Consider the following 17,540-nt stretch of genomic DNA (forward strand, 5'->3'; position numbering starts at 1 on the left):
GCCTGTCTATGTTAGCGTGGTGCGGTAGCAAGGGGGTGGGGGGATTAATGTGTGATTTGGAGAGAGAGAGAGAGAGAGAGAGAGAGAGAGAGAGAGAGAGAGAGAGAGAGCATAATGTGTTTTAATAATTTGCTTTTGCGGACGCCATTTAGAATATATCTCACGTCATATTAACTCGAGGGTGTTGTGGTTCTGGGTGAGGACGAGGGTGAGGCAGAGGGTTAGTTAGGGCGAGGCAGACGGTTAGGAAGGGTGAGGCAGAGGGTTAGGCAGGATGGGGCAGACAGACAAGGTGAGGTAGGGTGCAGCTTGGATCTAGGCAGGCTGAGCAGGGAGTAAGGAAGGGTGAGGAAAGGAGTATGGCAGAGAGTCAAGCACGGTGAGAGACAAGAGACAAAGAGGAAGGTAGGGTAAGGATAGGTGAGGGCAGGGGGTGAGGCAGAGAGTAAGAAGGATAAGGCAGGGTATGCTAGGGCGTTAGGCAAGGTGAGGCAGGGTAAGACAAGATGAAACAGGATGAGACAGGGTGGGGCAAAGTGGGGCAGGGTAGGGCAAACTGAGGCAAGGTGAGGCAGGGTGGGGCAAGGTGAAGCAGGGAGAGAGGGAAGATAAGGATAGGAGCGAGGCAGGGTGAAGAAGAAAGCAAGGCAGGATGAGGTAGAGTAAGGCAGGGTGAGACAGGCTGGTTGTCAAGAGTGTCACCCAACTTTGGTCTCTGACAAGCATGCTAATCCGGTTAAACCTACGGGTGAGGCAGGTGAAGCCGAGAGGGTGAGGCAGGGTGGGTAAGGCAAGGTGAGTGAGGCAGGGTGGGTGAGGATGTGTTTTATAAAGGCTCTTTTAATCAATACAGACATACGTTCCTCACAGTGACCCACACCTCCCTACACACCTGCTTACAACCTTCATATACCTGCTTACATCTTCATACCTGAGTACAAATACCTCAAGCCTGTCTACACCTCCTAACAGCTCTCCACACCTACCTGGACATACAACTAAACATATATCTAAACCTGTATATACTTATCCGTTTTATTACACATCTATCTATACCAATACATTTACCTCACAACCACCCACGTCCACCCAAGCCAGTCCATACCTACCCACATCCCCATACACCTGATCATGCCACACATCTTCCATACATGTCTGAACCTAAACCTACCCACACCTGCTTCACACCCTCCCACACCAATCTAAACGTGTCTCACAACCACTTTCACCTTCCCACATCTATTCACACCTCTTCACACTTCCTCACACCCACACATCACTCCACATCTTACATTTGCCACACACCGTCTACATCTTTCACAAACCCATAAACATGCCTAAACCTACCCACACCTTCCACAACCTACCTCACACCTCTTCCACACACCTGTCCCACACCACTCCACACACCTCACGTCCGCCTAAATCTATCCACATTTAGTTCACATGCATTCACAACCGTCCACATCTCTCCACACCGTCCTACATCTTCCACACGCCTGTCCCACACCCGTCCATACAACTCACGTGCCTAAATTTATCCACACTTACTTCATCCACATCAGCCCTCACACTCCAAAACCTTCCCATATCCTCCCCACACTTTCACACACCTGCCCACACCTTCCACACCTGTCCATAGCTTCATATCGAGTCGCATTAACGCAACTGTGGAATGTGAAAGTCGTTCTGCTAGAGTGACTTGGCGATGGTGTGTGTGTGTGTGTGTGTGTGTGTGTGTGTGTGTGTGTGTGTGTGTGTGTGTGTGTGTGTGTGTGTGTGTGTGTGTGTGTGTGTGTGTGTGTGTGTGTGTGTGTGTGTGTGTGAGAGAGAGAGAGAGAGAGAGAGAGAGAGAGAGAGAGAGAGAGAGAGAGAGAGAGAGAGAGAGAGAGAGAGAGAGAGAGAATTAAAGACCGTGACCTGTAACCAAGCAACGGGTGGATCAGAACTCGCGACCCTAAGATCAGCAAGTAGGTGGTCAGGTGGATTTAGAAAAAGGTTTAGTATGAAAGCCTATCGACGAGGGTAATCAACGTAAACATTCATACTAAGTCGCATCTTCCCTTACACTACGAAACACAACCGTCAAGTTTACCCGACAGGTTCCCAATTCAGTTCTACCTGTACGGTAGTTAAAATAGGCTGGGGTAAATAGGGTGTTAAAAACTGATTCTGATTAATTTTTTTCTCTAGTATCGCCACCACCAGACGATTTTATACAGCTTAAGGGAGATTTTCAGAACTAGAGGGGTTGGATACAGGCTTCATTAACCCCTTCAGTAATAAAGATATGTCCTGAGCTGAATAAAATCGTCCGGTAGTAGAATCAACACGTCATCGGATTGAAGGGAATAAATCGCTGAGAGGGAGGTGTAGGGAAGCCTTTCAAACCCACGAGAATAAGGACTCTTTTGTGGTAGTTTTCCTTGACATTTTAGACATTATTGCAAAGCCCCTTCCTACTCGTTTTTTTTTTTTTTGGGGGGGGGGGTTCGTTTACCTTTGTTTTCATACTTTTTTTTTCCGAAGAGCAAATTTTGTCTGCGATTTTGAGTATATTTTTCTTACCTGCATCATTTCAGTCCATTGTCTCTAATTTTTCAATTTTGTATTTTTTGCTTTCTTCCACACATTTCTACTCATTTTCCAGCATCATCATTGTTCTGTCACTACTCATGATGACGTATTTGTCCTTTTCACTTCTCTTCCTGTCAGTTTTCATTATAATCCGATGTTTCATTCACACTGTATTTCCTTTTATCCCCTTCCCTCCCCTCCCATCTCTCTTCCCTTCCTTCTCTTTCCCCTTTCTTCACTCTTCTCCCTTCCCTTTCTCTACGCCTTTTCTCTGTTACCTCCTCAAGTCTAGGATATTCCCTTCGCTTCCTATCCATTTCTTATCGTTCTCTCTTCTCTCATCCTCTTCCCCTCCTTGCCTCCCATCCCTTCCTCTTTTCATCTCACCTCCCTTTTCCATCCCTCTATCTTCTCCCCTTCCTATTTTTTCACTCCCCTCCCCGACATCAACCCTCGGCTTTCCTCCCATTCTCTCTCTCTCTCCCTCTCTCTCTCCTTCGTAATCATTATTATTTGTCTGTTTTTCTCCCTCTTTCCACTTACTTCTCCCCTCCCCTCCCCTTCCCTCCCCTCCCTTTCATTTTCATCCCCTTCCTTTCTCTCCCCTTCGTTATTATTATTATTTTTTATTTTCCTCCCCCTCCCTTCCCCTCCCCTCATCACGTCAATCTTTCCCCCCTCTCTCGTCCATCATGAGTTCCCTCCCCTCTCTTTTTTTTCTCTCTCTCTCTTTCTCTCCCGCTCTCTCACCCTCTCATTCTCTTTGTTCTCTCCCTTCTCTTCTAATCTCTTGTTATTTCTCCCTCTTTTCCATCTCTCCTTATCTTTCCATCTCTACGACTGACCCTAATGCATGACCATTCTCTCTCTCTCTCTCTCTCTCTCTCTCTCTCTCTCTCTCACACACACACACACACACACACACACACATACACAAAACCCTGCCCACACCACCACCACCAAAACCCACACACAAAAGATATATATAATTATTTACTGTATACTCTTAAGGGGATTTTTCTCATTATAGAATTAATCCACTGACAAACAGATTACTCTCATACCCCTAATCCACAGCAAGAATTAAATACTAAATCTCTCTCTCGCAGAATTTATCTATGCTGGGAATTAGTGGGGAATTTGGTGAATATCTAAGCTCATTAAAATCTGCATGAAAGTGTGCTGTGTTGTGTGTGTGTGTGTGTGTGTGTGTGTGTGTGTGTGTGTGTGTGTGTGTGTGTGTGTGTGTGTGTGTGTGTGTGTGTGTGTGTGTGTGTGTGTGTATGTGTGTGTGTGTGCGTGCGTGCGCGTACGCGTGCGTTTGTGTATGTGTGTTAGATCTCGTACCGTACTTATTTATATATAACTCGGTAAGGGATTTTCGTGGAAGGGTGAAGAAAGGATGACCGGGACCAAGCCTGGAAGAATAGCCCGACAGATAAACAGATAGACAGATAGACGGAGAGGGAGATGCAGTGATAGATAATAGACAAACATATATGGATTGCTAGATGGACACGCGAGCTGATAGATAGACAGGATCGATGGGGTTATTATAGCTAGTACGTAATTTGAGGCTATAGGGGAAAACAAAGGTGGAAAGGGGAGTGGAATGGGAAGTGAGAGGGAGTGGGTGAGGGAGGCAGAAGGGGTGAGTGAGGAATGAGAGGGACAGAGGAGTGAGTGGGGAGATGAATGGGGAGTGAGTGAGGAATAGGAGTAGAGAAAGGGGAGTGAATGGAGTGAGAGGTATTGAGTGGGGAGGAGAGAGGAGTCAGTGAGTGGATATAGGGGAATGAGGGCGTGACAGGGAGGGGAGAAGGGTAGTGGGGAGTGAGTGGGGGGATCATGTTTTCGCCCACGATCTGCATGAGAGAGAAAAACAATTACAGCGTTCATTATTCTTTCATTTTCCTATTATTCACTCTTAAATTTGCTTTTCTGAAAATCATGCACCCAAGCACTCGCCCCAGTGGCATATAAACACTTCAATGACTTGTTAGATTATATTAGATTTCCAACTCCTTAAAATCATCAAAATTCATGCAACCAGGATTCAAGGTGAGAGATTTGGCCAGTTCTGTCAGGTGAAAGAAGACTCTAATTGCGTTACGTATAGTTCAATGCAATGTAACAATTTCGTATCCTTCCTGTGTTATATGATTTGCTGTGATAAACTATGGGCTTGATTACCAGCTTGCTTTGCTGGTATGGAAAAGTTTGGACAATAATTACATGGCTATTATCTTTAGTGTGATTTGAGAGAGAGAGAGAGAGAGAGAGGGAGGGGGGCTTTGGGATTCAGTCAGTGCTAATAGATGGAAATTCTCTCTCTCTCTCTCTCTCTCTCTCTCTCTCCCTCTCTCAGGGCAACTAGCCATCCCTTGTTAACCGTATATAGAACTGAATACATGGAAGAGTGATGGATACGCCTTTGTGAACGTGATTGCTATGGTGATGGTTGTTGTAATGGTGGTGGTGATGGCGGTGGTAGTTACGATGATGGTGCTGGTGGTGGTGATGGTAGTGACGATGGTGATGAGAGTAATGGTGAAAGCAGTATAAATGATGGTAGTTATTATGAACGTAGTAAAAATAGTCTTTGTGTTAGTATATACGTTTTAGTTGTCTCCATTTCATTGCTAGTCTATTTTGCCCACCTCAGTTGAGTTACAGGAGCCCAAAACACTAACTGAAAAGATTAAGTGGACAGTGAACACAATATGGTGAGAACGTGCCTTTCTGTTTCCCATCCACCATACACATTCATCACCAACCCTCTTTCCTGCATCTCCCCTTCCCTTCCCCTTCCCCTACCTTCCTCCTCTCCTCTACTTTCCCCCACCTCCTCCCTTCCCTTTCCTTTCCTTTCCCTCCTTCTCCATCTCTCTATACACTTTCATCTCTCCTCTTCATTTCCCTTCCCATCCCTTCCCATCCCTTCCCTTCCCCTCCCCTCCCCTTCCCTTTCCTCTCCACATAATTGACTGGGTAACATCATCAGCGCCGCTGGGAGGGGGAGGGGGATGATAGGAGAGGGGACAGGGGGGAAAGGGGGGAAGGGGTTGCACTCACTGAATTAACACCCCCTTCCCCTCCCCTCCCCTGACCACTCATGTCTAATCTTCTTTCCCCACTTCTTCCTCTCTCTCTCTTCCTCTTTTCCCTCCTCTTCCCTCTCTCCCCCTTTCGTGACGGTTCAGATAATTCTCTCTCTCTCTCTCTCTCTCTCTCTCTCTCTCTCTCTCTCTCATGCTGGGGCTGTATTTATCAGTTATGATGATGATATTATCGGTTTTCCTAAATGACACGTCGATGGGTCTCGTGAAAGATCAGTATAGTTTGTTGTTGGGAAATTCTGTCTATTCATCTACCTATTTCTTGCCAGGCGGGAAAGGCCACAAACAAATGGGCTCCATGTGACCCTGCCTTCATTCATCAAGCTGTCCTCCCTCCAACCTAATTCATAAACCTCTCCACAAATAATCGAAAATCAAATCCCAAAATCATTCCCCGTCCCAACTTGTGACCGATCTCGCGTCTCCCGTGAAGTTCATGACTTTACCATTTTATTACCATCTCCTCCCAAGAGACGGAAACCCGAGAGTATTATCACACACACACACACACACACACACACACACACACACACACACACACACACATCATCAGACAGCAAGAGTTTACTGAGATACACAACGCCTCTCTCCAGGCTGTCTTATCAAGTCCCTGACAGACACTCCCCAAACACAAACTTACACACTCGAGCGTTGGGTTATCTATATGAGCTGGTGTTTTGGAGATGTCTGTTAATAAGCTGATGCAGACTGACAGATTGAAATGCTGTGCTTGGAGACGGACGCCTTCATGTGGAGGTACCGAACGTCCCTCACCCGGGAGATATCTCATGTGTTCAGGGGACGGCTCAGTCAGTGTTATCAGTATCTACCCTGCATCATTTACTCATTTCTTACTCCCACTGCCACAACCACGTCCACACTAGCCGACTGATCCGTCCTCAATGACACAAGATACTGCCACGTGAGTATCTAATGGTCTGCTCTTTACAACACCCCGTACTTATCAAGGCGGCTCCACTGCCTGCTTATACATACTAGATCAAAACGGCTTACCTACAGAAATAAATTGGTGAATGAATAGACCAAATTTCCATATGAATGACCAGGCTGCACTTGCGTAGGTAGACTTGGCTATGTTTGCGAATGATCACAGCATATTTCCGTTGACAAAACTAGACTAGTTTTGCTTATGTACTAGTAGATTAAATTTGCATACTTACAACCAGACTAAATTTGCGTAAGATCATACAGCTGCGAAGGATTGGACAAAACTGTACATACTAAAAAGACTATTGCGTAAGACCACACCACAACTGAGGAAAATCAAACCAAACTTTTCGTACCATACTGGACTAAATATGCGTATTGCTAGACCACATTTACGTATATTTAGGCCAAGTTTGGTCTAGCGAGGCGAGTGGCCCAAGTTTGTACATTAATATTTCACGTGTAATCCCGCCCAATTATGAAAGTTAGATATGTAATTAGATAAGAAAGTTTATGATTGTGATTTTGGCGGGGGTGGGGAGGGGAGACGGAAGGACAGTGAGGGGGAAGGGGACATAGGGGAAGAGGAAGTAGATGATAGGGGAAGGGAGAAGGGGACTGAGTGAAGGGTGGAGGGGAAGGAGTGCTGGGAGGGGAAATAGGAAAGGCAGAGTGAGAGACTGGCCGGAGGAAGGGAGAAATGGGGGTAAGGGGATGGAAGCGAAAGTCGAGGTGAGGAGAGGGCTGTGTTGCAGGGGGAGGGAGAGAAGAGAGGTGGTGATGAGAGCTGGGTAGGAGTGGGGATGGGGATGGGAGTAAGGAGAGGGGATTGATGGGAGAAACAGGATGGTGAAAGGCAATATGGGGGAGAGGGGAGGGGGAATATAAGGTATGAGGAACAGAGGGAATATACTGTAAGGGAGGGGGAACAGAGGATATGGGAAGGGTGTGGTGGAGGGTATGTTGGGGAGGGGTGTGGTGAGGTGAAGGTAGGGGAGGGGTTTGGGGAGGAGGGGGTAGGGGTAGTAAATTGGGGGAGACATAAAAGTTGATTATCTGATGGAGTAAAAGGCGGTGAAACGGTTGTGTGTGTGTGTGTGTGTGTGTGTGTGTGTGAGAGAGAGAGAGAGAGAGAGAGAGAGAGAGAGAGAGAGAGAGAGAGAGGACTAAGGGACGGTGAAACTTTAGATCCAAAAATATTAGGAAAAGGTATTAAGTGAGGGAGACAGAGTAAGGGAGGGGTAGGGGAGAAAAGGTGGGGAGGAAAATGGGGAAGAAAGGGGAGGAAATAGGGGGAGGTAAAATGGGGAGAAACAGTTATGAGAAACACTATGCACTGAGGGTGGGATGGGTATATATGGGAGGATAGAAGGAAGGAAGGAAGGAAGAATGGAAGGAATGAAGGAGGGAAGAAGGCTAGTACGAAGGAAAGGGGGAAGGAACGGTAAGGAAAAAGTAGGGGAATGATAGAGAAGAGATGTGGGCAGAGGGAGGGAAGGAAAGGGCATGAAGAGAGAGAGAGAGAGAGAGAGAGAGAGAGAGAGAGAGAGAGAGAGAGAGAGAGAGAGAGAGAGAGAGAGAGAGAGAGAGAGAGAAATAGGGAGAATGGAATAGCAAGCACACACAAAGACCCAGCGAAGGAAGGGAAGGGAGGGGAAGGGGGATAGGAAGGGAGGAGTAGGAGGGGCTAGATCAATACCTCCTTCCTCTCCTAGGCTACCATGAAGGAGTCTAGGACTACTACACACACACACACCCTAGCCTCGCTCCTCAAAACAGTCTGGATCACTTTTGTCAGCTTTTGATCGTTCGTTTCGTTGTCTTTGTATTATGCTCTGGTTTACTAGAGTCTGGGCAATGTTCAAAATCTTAAACCACAACTCCCATTCAACGAGTAAGCTAAGCTAAGCTAGCTTAACCTGACCTAATTTAGCCTAACCTAACCCACCCTAACCCAACCCAACCCAACCTACATAAACCAACTTATTTACCGTAATATCTTTACAAAATTCCGGACAATCATTATACAGAGGCTGATGTTATACTGCCTTTGTGTGTGTGTGTGTGTGTGTGTGTGTGTGTGTGTGTGTGTGTGTGTGTGTGTGTGTATATATATATATATATATATATATATATATATATATATATATATATATATATATATATATATAATGTAGGAGGTGAGTGTGAGGGATGTGTGTGGGGTGTGTGTGTGGGGGGGGGGAAGGTGTGTGTGTTTCTCTATACTTAAACACTTTCATTGGATATGATCGTGTCGCGAATGTGTGCGCGCGTGTTCATGCTCCCATAATTAACCAGTTAAATATAATTGTGTGTGTGTGTGTGTGTGTGTGTGTGTGTGTGTGTGTGTGTGTGTGTGTGTGTGTGTGTGTGTGTGTGTGTGTGTGTGTGATCATATAACCCCTCCAAACACCATTTTACAAACACCACTGTGTGTGTGTGCGTGTGTTATCTCCACTGTGCGTGTGTTATGTGTATGTTTGTCAGGGAAGGGAGAGTGTGTATGTATGTAAGTTTTCTTAATAGTACACAAACATAATCACCGCTGTACACACACACACACACACACACACACACACACACACAAGCTAATCAATTACCCTTCAATTAATCAAACACCCCCCTCCCTCTCCCCCCTCCCCATTTCTAACACCTCCAATTTCCAACTCCCCTCCCCCTTTCCTCTTCACACCACTCCCCCCCCTCCCTCACTCTCTCTTCCATAAATAATCTTATCCACCCGAGACGTAATTAGGCAGATAACTAATTAATCCATAATTATAAAGAAAATAATACTATGGTAATTCCCACGTAACTAATTGGACGGTAGAAAAAATTAATTAACATGGAGAGAGAGAGAGAGAGAGAGAGAGAGAGAGAGAGAGAGAGAGAGAGAGAGAGAGAGAGAGAGAGAGAGAGAGAGAGAGAGAGAGAGGAGAAATAAGATCGTTTGAATAAAGCAAAATTAAATTGGACGAAAAAAAAAAAAAAACAGTTCTTTCCCCTTGTCTTGGCCCAGATATTCGTCCTCTTGCAGCTTATTTAACGAAGCTCTATAGCAGAACACGTCAGTACTGTGGCTCTACATCCTCACCATTGCACTTACTCGTGACTAGCATCCTAAGTGTTAATCTTTTTTTTACAAAGAAATCAGAAATGAAGATGGAGAGAGTTCGGTTTTATGTCAAGTTACAAGATACAGTAATTTCTTCTACTCGTCCACTATGCGATGTACTTTAATAAATTTTTTAAGGTCAAGAATATATATAAAACAAAACAAAACAAAGGTCATCGTAGTGAAGGGGTTAAGATTTAGGCTGAAAGGGGGAAAAGATCAAATTCGATTCCTAGGATGGACAACGGCCACACCTAACACACACATACATACAAGCATACACACGCCCATGAATGCAAACATAAGTTCTGCGTTTTACGTAGTGTACAGTCTCTCTCTCTCTCTCTCTCTCTCTCTCTCCTTTGTCGTCAAATAAACTTTAATTAACTCATACCTTCGTCACCCATGTTTGTTTGCATGATCAGCTGGCTGCCACGTGGTCAGGAGGAGAAGGAGAAGGAAGGCAGAGGAGACGAAGGGGAAGAGGGAAGTGCAAGGAAAGGAAGGAGTGAGGGGAGGGGAAGGACTGGGGAAGGGAAAAGAGTGAGGGGACGGGAAGGAGTGGGGAGAGGGGAAGGAGTAAAATTAGGCGAAGGAGTGAAGGGAGTTGATGGTGTAGACGAGGGAATGGAGAAGAGGAGGCGCAGAGGAGGGGAAGAGGAAGGAGTTTTGGATGGGGATGGAAAGGGGGAAAATGGGATGAAGAGGGGAAGTAGGGGTAGGCGAGAGGGGATACAAGGGAGGCAGGGGGCTCACGAGGTATTCATTATATCTGACTCCACTATGAATGGGGCTTTTCCTAGCCTAAACAAACATCTGCCAGAATCAACAAGAAAACAAACAAACATGACACTGAAGTCGTCAAGAAATACTCCTAATGGCAACATGAAGATCTAGAGGGGCACTCAGTGGAGCCCATCTCTCCGAAAAGGGCAACGTAATTTCCAAACCATTCTTCCTAATGGGTTAGGTTTTCTCATCACCTATTAGGGTTTCCGGATCGGTCCCAAAATTTAATCGACTGATCCCTGGGACATGGGCTATCTACCCATCAAATCTGGTTCAAATCTCTGCTTTAGTTTTTACGTTATCCTGCTAACAAAGTTACAAACAAACAAGCAAACAAACAGGGGTGAAAACAAACTCTCCTTGCCGGAAAGAATAAGAATAATATCGCTGTCATAAGGAAGGTCTGAAAGATTACTATTAACAATGAATGAAGCTGATTCGAGAGTTATAATTCTCTCATTTTTATTCCCATCTTGTCTCTCTCCTTCCACGTCTATTTCCTTTCCTATTCCTACGTACTGTTCGACATCGTATGTATGCTCAATGCAAATAATAACAATAACAATAATAATAATAAAATCAAAAGTATCCTTACAGTCCTCTTTCCGTTTTTAAGTATTGGAACAGCGACTTATATTTTGCATTTTTTTCTTACTAACTTCCTATTTAGATCTAAGCGTGTTATTCCTGTACATCTAGAATAAAGATGGAACTTTAAATAACATATGAATCTCACTTTCAGAAATATTTACCCTACGAACCACCGCATTTATTTTTTTTTTTTAACCTAAGATCCTTAACCCATTTTTGGTTTAGCTGAAGGCCAAGAGTACCACTGACTGGAGGGTAAATATGACCAGTAACCAAGGAGATTCATTCTTCACAACTAAAGCTTCTCGAAATTCACACAACCACGACTTGGTGATCAGTTTCCAGTTGTGGTCCAGTTCCGTCAAGTGTAAACATACTGATCAAAACTCTGTACTCACCAAAGGACGGAAGGAGAAGGAAGATGCCCTCGATGTTGAAAGATCTGCGGGGAGTAGAGGAAATTAGCAACAATTTTCGGGTTAATTCTAGTATATTACATCATCCTCTTATCCTAATCATCATCACCATCACCATCATCATCATCATCATCATCATCATCATCACTTTCCTATGCATAAACTCACATCTCCCTCTCTAACTCTCTCGTCACCACAGCAACGCAACTCAATAAAACGAAGCCTCGGAACACCTGGACGAATCACCACCACCACCACCATCATATTCACAGTGATCATCATCATCATCATCATCACCACCACCACCACCACCACCACCACCACCACCACCACCTTCCCGTTCAAAGTCATCATTATCATCGTGTCACCATCATCGCCACTACCCCCTTTTCATTCATAAACTCATCTCCCTCTCTCAGTTTCTCACTCTCTCTCGTCACCATAGCAACCCAACTCAATAAAACGAAGCCTCGAAACAGCTGAGCGAACCACCTTTGTCCACCGGCGCTGCACAGGTAAACACATTAATTAGGACGAGTTTGTGTTACCTGAGCGTTGCCATGGAGACGTTCCCAGCCTTCTAAGAGATCAAGGGTGGGATGACTATGGTGTCTTGTGTGTGTGGGAGGGGGGATTGTGTAGGTGTCAGTGAATAGGAATTGTGGGAATGTGTTTAGGGACTGTGCGTTTGTGGGAATGTCTGTTTGTGGGATTGTGTTTATGGTAATTATGTTTGTGGGAATATGTGTCTGTGGGAATGTGTGTTTGTGAGACTGTGTTTGTGGGACTGTGGACTGGGATTCTGACGGTGCTGTGGGGTCGTGAAGCTGATGTAACGGGAGGCTGTAAGATTTGAAAGGGGGTTGTGGGATTGTGTGGGGCTTTGTGGGAATGTGAACAGGGATTGTTGGATTATGTTCATGGGATTGTGAATAGGGATTATGGAACTGTGTGGAAGGTTGTGATAAAATAAAGGAGGGTGGGATGGGGATGCTGTGAGTGAGGGACAGTGAAGGGTGATTACGGGATTGTGTCATAGGCTGTGGGTTTGAAAAGAGGGACTGTGACTATGTGGGTGGATCTGGGATTGCAAGAGTGATTGTAGGACTGTGTGGGAGGCTGTGGGATTGTTATGGGTACACTACATGAAAGAGAGAGAGAGAGAGAGAGAGAGGGGGGGGGGAAGGTGTTTATGCGTATCAGGGTGACGGCTGTTTTGAATGTGTGTGTGTGTGTGTGTGTGTGTGTGTGTGTGTGTGTGTGTGTGTGTGTGTGTCATAGTATTATGCCCTTTTCGTTCCTATTATCCCCTTTACCTCAAGCTTCTACGTACAAACCTTCCTACTTTCCTATCTTCCTACTTACTGACCTGTCTACCTACAAACCTACCTACATTCCTACTTACCTACCTGACTACATCTTTTTTTCTAAGTCTACCTATTTACCTACCTACCTACCTACCACCTACCAGCTTATCTACCTATGAATCTACTACCTTCCTACTTACGTACCTACCTACCTACCAGTTTATGCACCTATGGTCTTACCTACATATTAAACTACTTACCAACATCCCTATTTTGCTGCTAATCTACCACCTACTATCCTATAAACCAATCTTCCTTTCTACTTACCTACCTACCTACCCACCAACTTCATTCGTACATACCTACCAGCCTGCCTACCTACCTACCATTTTACCTTTCTCCTTACCTACCTACCTACCTATCTATCTATCTACCACGCTAACTCCTTTCCTAACTCTCCATTCCTACCTACCTACCTCTACCTACCAACCTACCTACCTATCTACCTACAGAGTCGTAAGTCCCAGAGTCCTATGATTGATGGAGCCAATAAAGCGGGAGATCCAAGTTATAGCAGTAAATCAGACGAGAGAGAGAGAGAGAGAGAGAGAGAGAGAGAGAGAGAGAGAGAGAGCGCACTATAATAACACAGCCACCACTACCACCAACCAGTCTTAATTTCCATGACACTTTCATTTGATATACGATTCTTTTCCGTAATAATTCGCACAAAAAACAAAAGCCAAGGTGATGAATTGAGGATGAAGATGGGAATTAGAGCCAGAAAGATTCGTTCACTGTCTCAATTATCATCACTCACCTGTTCCTAAATTACAACTTGCCTGTCCTATGAATTTATACATCTAGGCGAAGGATACGGGAAAATTCAGAAGAGAAAGGAAGGGAACTTACTGTCATTTAATTATTCTTTTACTTATGTATTTCTACTCTCATGCTTTAGTCATTCTCTCTCTCTCTCTCTCTCTCTCTCTCTCTCTCTCACACACACACACACACACACACACACACACAAACACACACACACACACACATAAACAAACCATCTCACACCACCATCCTGACTCACCACCAACACCCCGCTGACTCACCCAGCATGAGTGTCCTTCAGCCAATCACATCATGCTTTATGCTAGTTAGAGTCTAATTGGGTCGTTAGCTTATCTTAATACGACACAGACCAACGTGACTGAAGATAGTGCAGAGTAATATAACCCCACTTCATCAAGGACAACATTTTGAGGCTCCACTGACTCATTCTCTGCTAAATAAAATGGTCTGGAGTGATTGAAATGAGGGACTAGAGTTGTATGGTCACAAAACTGGTAAAGGACAATAGGTGTGTGTGTGTGTGTGTGTGTGTGTGTGTGTGTGTGTGTGTGTGTGTGGACTATAATAAATTGTGTGTGTGTGCCAAGAGGAAAGTATAATAAATTTGTGTGTGTGTGTGTGTGTGTGTGTGTGTGTGTGTGTGTGTGTGTGTGTAAACAGACACACAGATGCAGTGTAAGGGGACGTAAGAGTTTTTATATAAGTTTGCGCGTGTAGGTGAGGTGAATGTCCCTGTTATGTAACGAGAGAGAGAGAGAGGGAATTAGTAGTAGTATACCCAGTAATACTAGACCAAGGTAGGATAACAAAGAAAGCTCTCCCCCCCCTCTACCCCCCCCCGGCTACCCAATTACTATATTCTTTTTACTCCAAACTGGCTAAAATTGCCGTCTCTCCAAACTGAATGCTGAGTATGATGCTGGTCACGAAGAAGTGCTACGGAGAGGAGAGGAGCCAAAGAAATGTCTTTTGCCGCTGAGCTACGTGAAATAAGCTGTAAAGGGACGACAATTTGTACCGAACTGAGATGAACATAACTGTATCGCTCCAGTCACCGTTTCTTTGGTGACGAAGGTCCGGATCTACAATGTATGGTACGATTACAGCATATCAGAACAAGCAGTACATGGGATGCAGGGGACATACGCAGATCGCGAGTCGAAAACGCTGTCTCTAAGCCACCGGGGCTCCTCCACCTACCTGTCTACATACAAAATACTCAGAACACCTTGTTATTCCTTCCTTCAGTTATCTACTTTTCTTTACTTAACCATACTATGATCTCTTAAACTAGGCGTATGACAGCCATCTCTCCATCTTCAACACTGAGCTGTCGCAAGAGATTAGCACTAGAGTATGATGTCTGATGACAATGAAGTGCAAGGGGAAAAGGTGTTGAACTGTGGTATTGTCTTTTACTGCCAGTGAACAACATAAAGCTACTAAAGGACGAAAATTTGGGCCCAAGTTAAAATAAGCATATACAAGGACATGACCACGTGTACTTCTTCCTTCACTTAATTTCTTTCTTAATTTCTTCACAATCACAACTATCAACCTACCAATCTAGATGGACATAATAAAGTCCCGTAAATTTCTTCCTCTGCAAACCTACCGTACAGTACATAATTATTTACTATCAAGATCACACCATAATCTCGGCAATTCTTCTCTTACTTCTATCATCCCCATCATCCAGGCTTCCTCTGCTTACCTTATATAACACTTTTTCGTCATCTTGGCTCCTTCACACGCGCAAAAACACAGAAAAAAATGCGGACACTGATCAATCACACTAGACAGAGGAGAAACGAGCCGGTCACTGGGTCCGGGAAGCAGAGGTTCATAAGCCGGCAAGTGTCTCCTGATGAGTTTGCTAATGGTAGTTTTTCACGGTTAAAACAAAGACCAAGAGGCAGTAGTACCGTGGCCTTCCTTGTGTCCCTACTCATACATTTTCATCCTTCATTAGTCTACTTTAATATATTCTTGAGAAACTGAGGATTTCTTAGTTTAAAAATGTGACTGATATTTATTGACGGCATCTGAGCAAACATTTAACGGCTTCTCTCCCGGGCCCCTCCACACCGCTCAGTTGCCAGGTCTCTCAATTAATCTTATCTAATTTCAACCCTCAAACAACAAATCCACTATTAAATGCGACACAATTAAGGAAGAAGTCACAGGATAGGCAGAACATTTAAATGGAAAATGTGTAAGAAACATTTAACTTGGCCATCTGTGCATCCAAATATCACGCATCCAGATATCACCATCTCTCGCATCTCTCACCAACCGCCTCAAACCAGACCATCCTGCACTTCCCCCTCCCTCCTCCTCCTGACTTCTCCCTCCATACCCCCCACCTCCCTCCACTCCCCCAGCTACCTCTGCCCAGCAACCCCGTCTTATGAACCTGGGAATTTAAATGTCCAGAAAGCTTAAATGCAGTGTCGTTTATAATGATTAAATCTTCATCTGAGGAACATTGTGAAGTGGCTGAATGTGTTTTTAATGTTTTAATTGACAGAGTGGTGTTCATTTCCGTATATTTACTGCTATCCCTTCCCCACTACCCTACACCTCCCTCACCCTCTCCTCTTCCCCCTTCCTACCCCTCCTCCCTCCCTTCCATTTCCCTCTCTCAATACTCTTTCCCTCCCCCCTCTCCACCTCTCTTCCACCACCACCACCTGCTTTACCTTCCACCTCTCTCTCTTCTCTTCCATCAGGCAGAATAAATTTAGCCATTCTTTCTCATCATAATTGTAACTATTCTTTTTATCATCACCACCACTACTACCATTGCCATCATCTTTACAAGCAAGGGTTATCATCATCATCATCATCATCATCATTATCATCATCTCCCTAACCTACTTCCCACCACACAGAATTTAAAATGCATGAGGAAAGTTTCACAAGGATAGTTGGAAATTAGGTATAAAATGAAAATAGACATGCAAGCTAGTCTCTCTCTCTCTCTCTCTCTCTCTCTGCCCGGCTAGCTCAGTCGGTAGAGAATGAGACTCTTAATCTCAGGGTCGTGGGTTCTAGCCCCACGCTGGGCGAACATTTTACAGGTGATTCGATAGATAACCTCTTCATTACTGGGATGTCTTGTTGTTCTTACTGTTTCTAGGTGAAATTCAGCTTGACCACTTGGGCAGCGAGTGAGATGATAATGAGCATACCGACGACTGATGCTGATGGCTGATGATGCTGATGAAATGATGATGAGCATAGCAATAAATGTGATGCTGCTGAAGGTGATCTCGTAAATAGGGGATTAACGGTGATTAATTTTTAAAACGTGTAAGAAATGACCAACATCAGCAACCCCCCCAAAAAAAAAAAAAAAAAATCGTCTGGCTATAGGTAGATTAATACGAAAAACTAGTGGCAGACAAAAACACTTCCGAAGTGAGAAAATAATGAAAAACACTAAGACAAAAGGGAAAACGAGAAGTGTGAAAAGAGGGGGAAAAAAGACAAAAATATGTTCTAGTAAGGATACCATGAAATTCTGCCATTCGTCTATCTCGCCTCTGTTCCAGTCTGTATTGGTCTGCTGGCCAAATTCGTCTCATGAGTCGATTCGGTCCAACTGCCCATTCCTTCCCTATTCGTCCACTGCGACCCATCCTCCATTTCGTCCCTATTCGTCCACTTCGACCCATTCGTCCATTTCGGCGCATTCGTGTCTCGTTTCCATAAACACTTTTTGCCATTTCCCCTTTTTACCTTCCGTGTCGAGTAAATGAATGGCGAACACGCAACGGTGCTGATATTACCTTCCTTCCATTAT

The 17,540-nt window shown here is 44.6% G+C and overlaps 1 non-coding gene across 1 annotated transcript; it reads left to right on the top strand.

The window, feature by feature from the left end:
• The first annotated feature begins 16,730 nt into the window (after positions 1-16,730).
• TRNAK-CUU (transfer RNA lysine (anticodon CUU)) lies at positions 16,731-16,803 on the top strand. The gene has a single exon. It is a non-coding gene; the product is annotated as a tRNA-Lys (tRNA).
• Positions 16,804-17,540: the final 737 nt, after the last annotated feature.

The sequence above is a fragment of the Coenobita brevimanus genome, chromosome 95, assembly GCF_032717465.1.
Source record: "Coenobita brevimanus isolate Jiangsu-jjx chromosome 95, ASM3271746v2, whole genome shotgun sequence".
Lineage (NCBI taxonomy): Eukaryota > Metazoa > Arthropoda > Malacostraca > Decapoda > Coenobitidae > Coenobita > Coenobita brevimanus.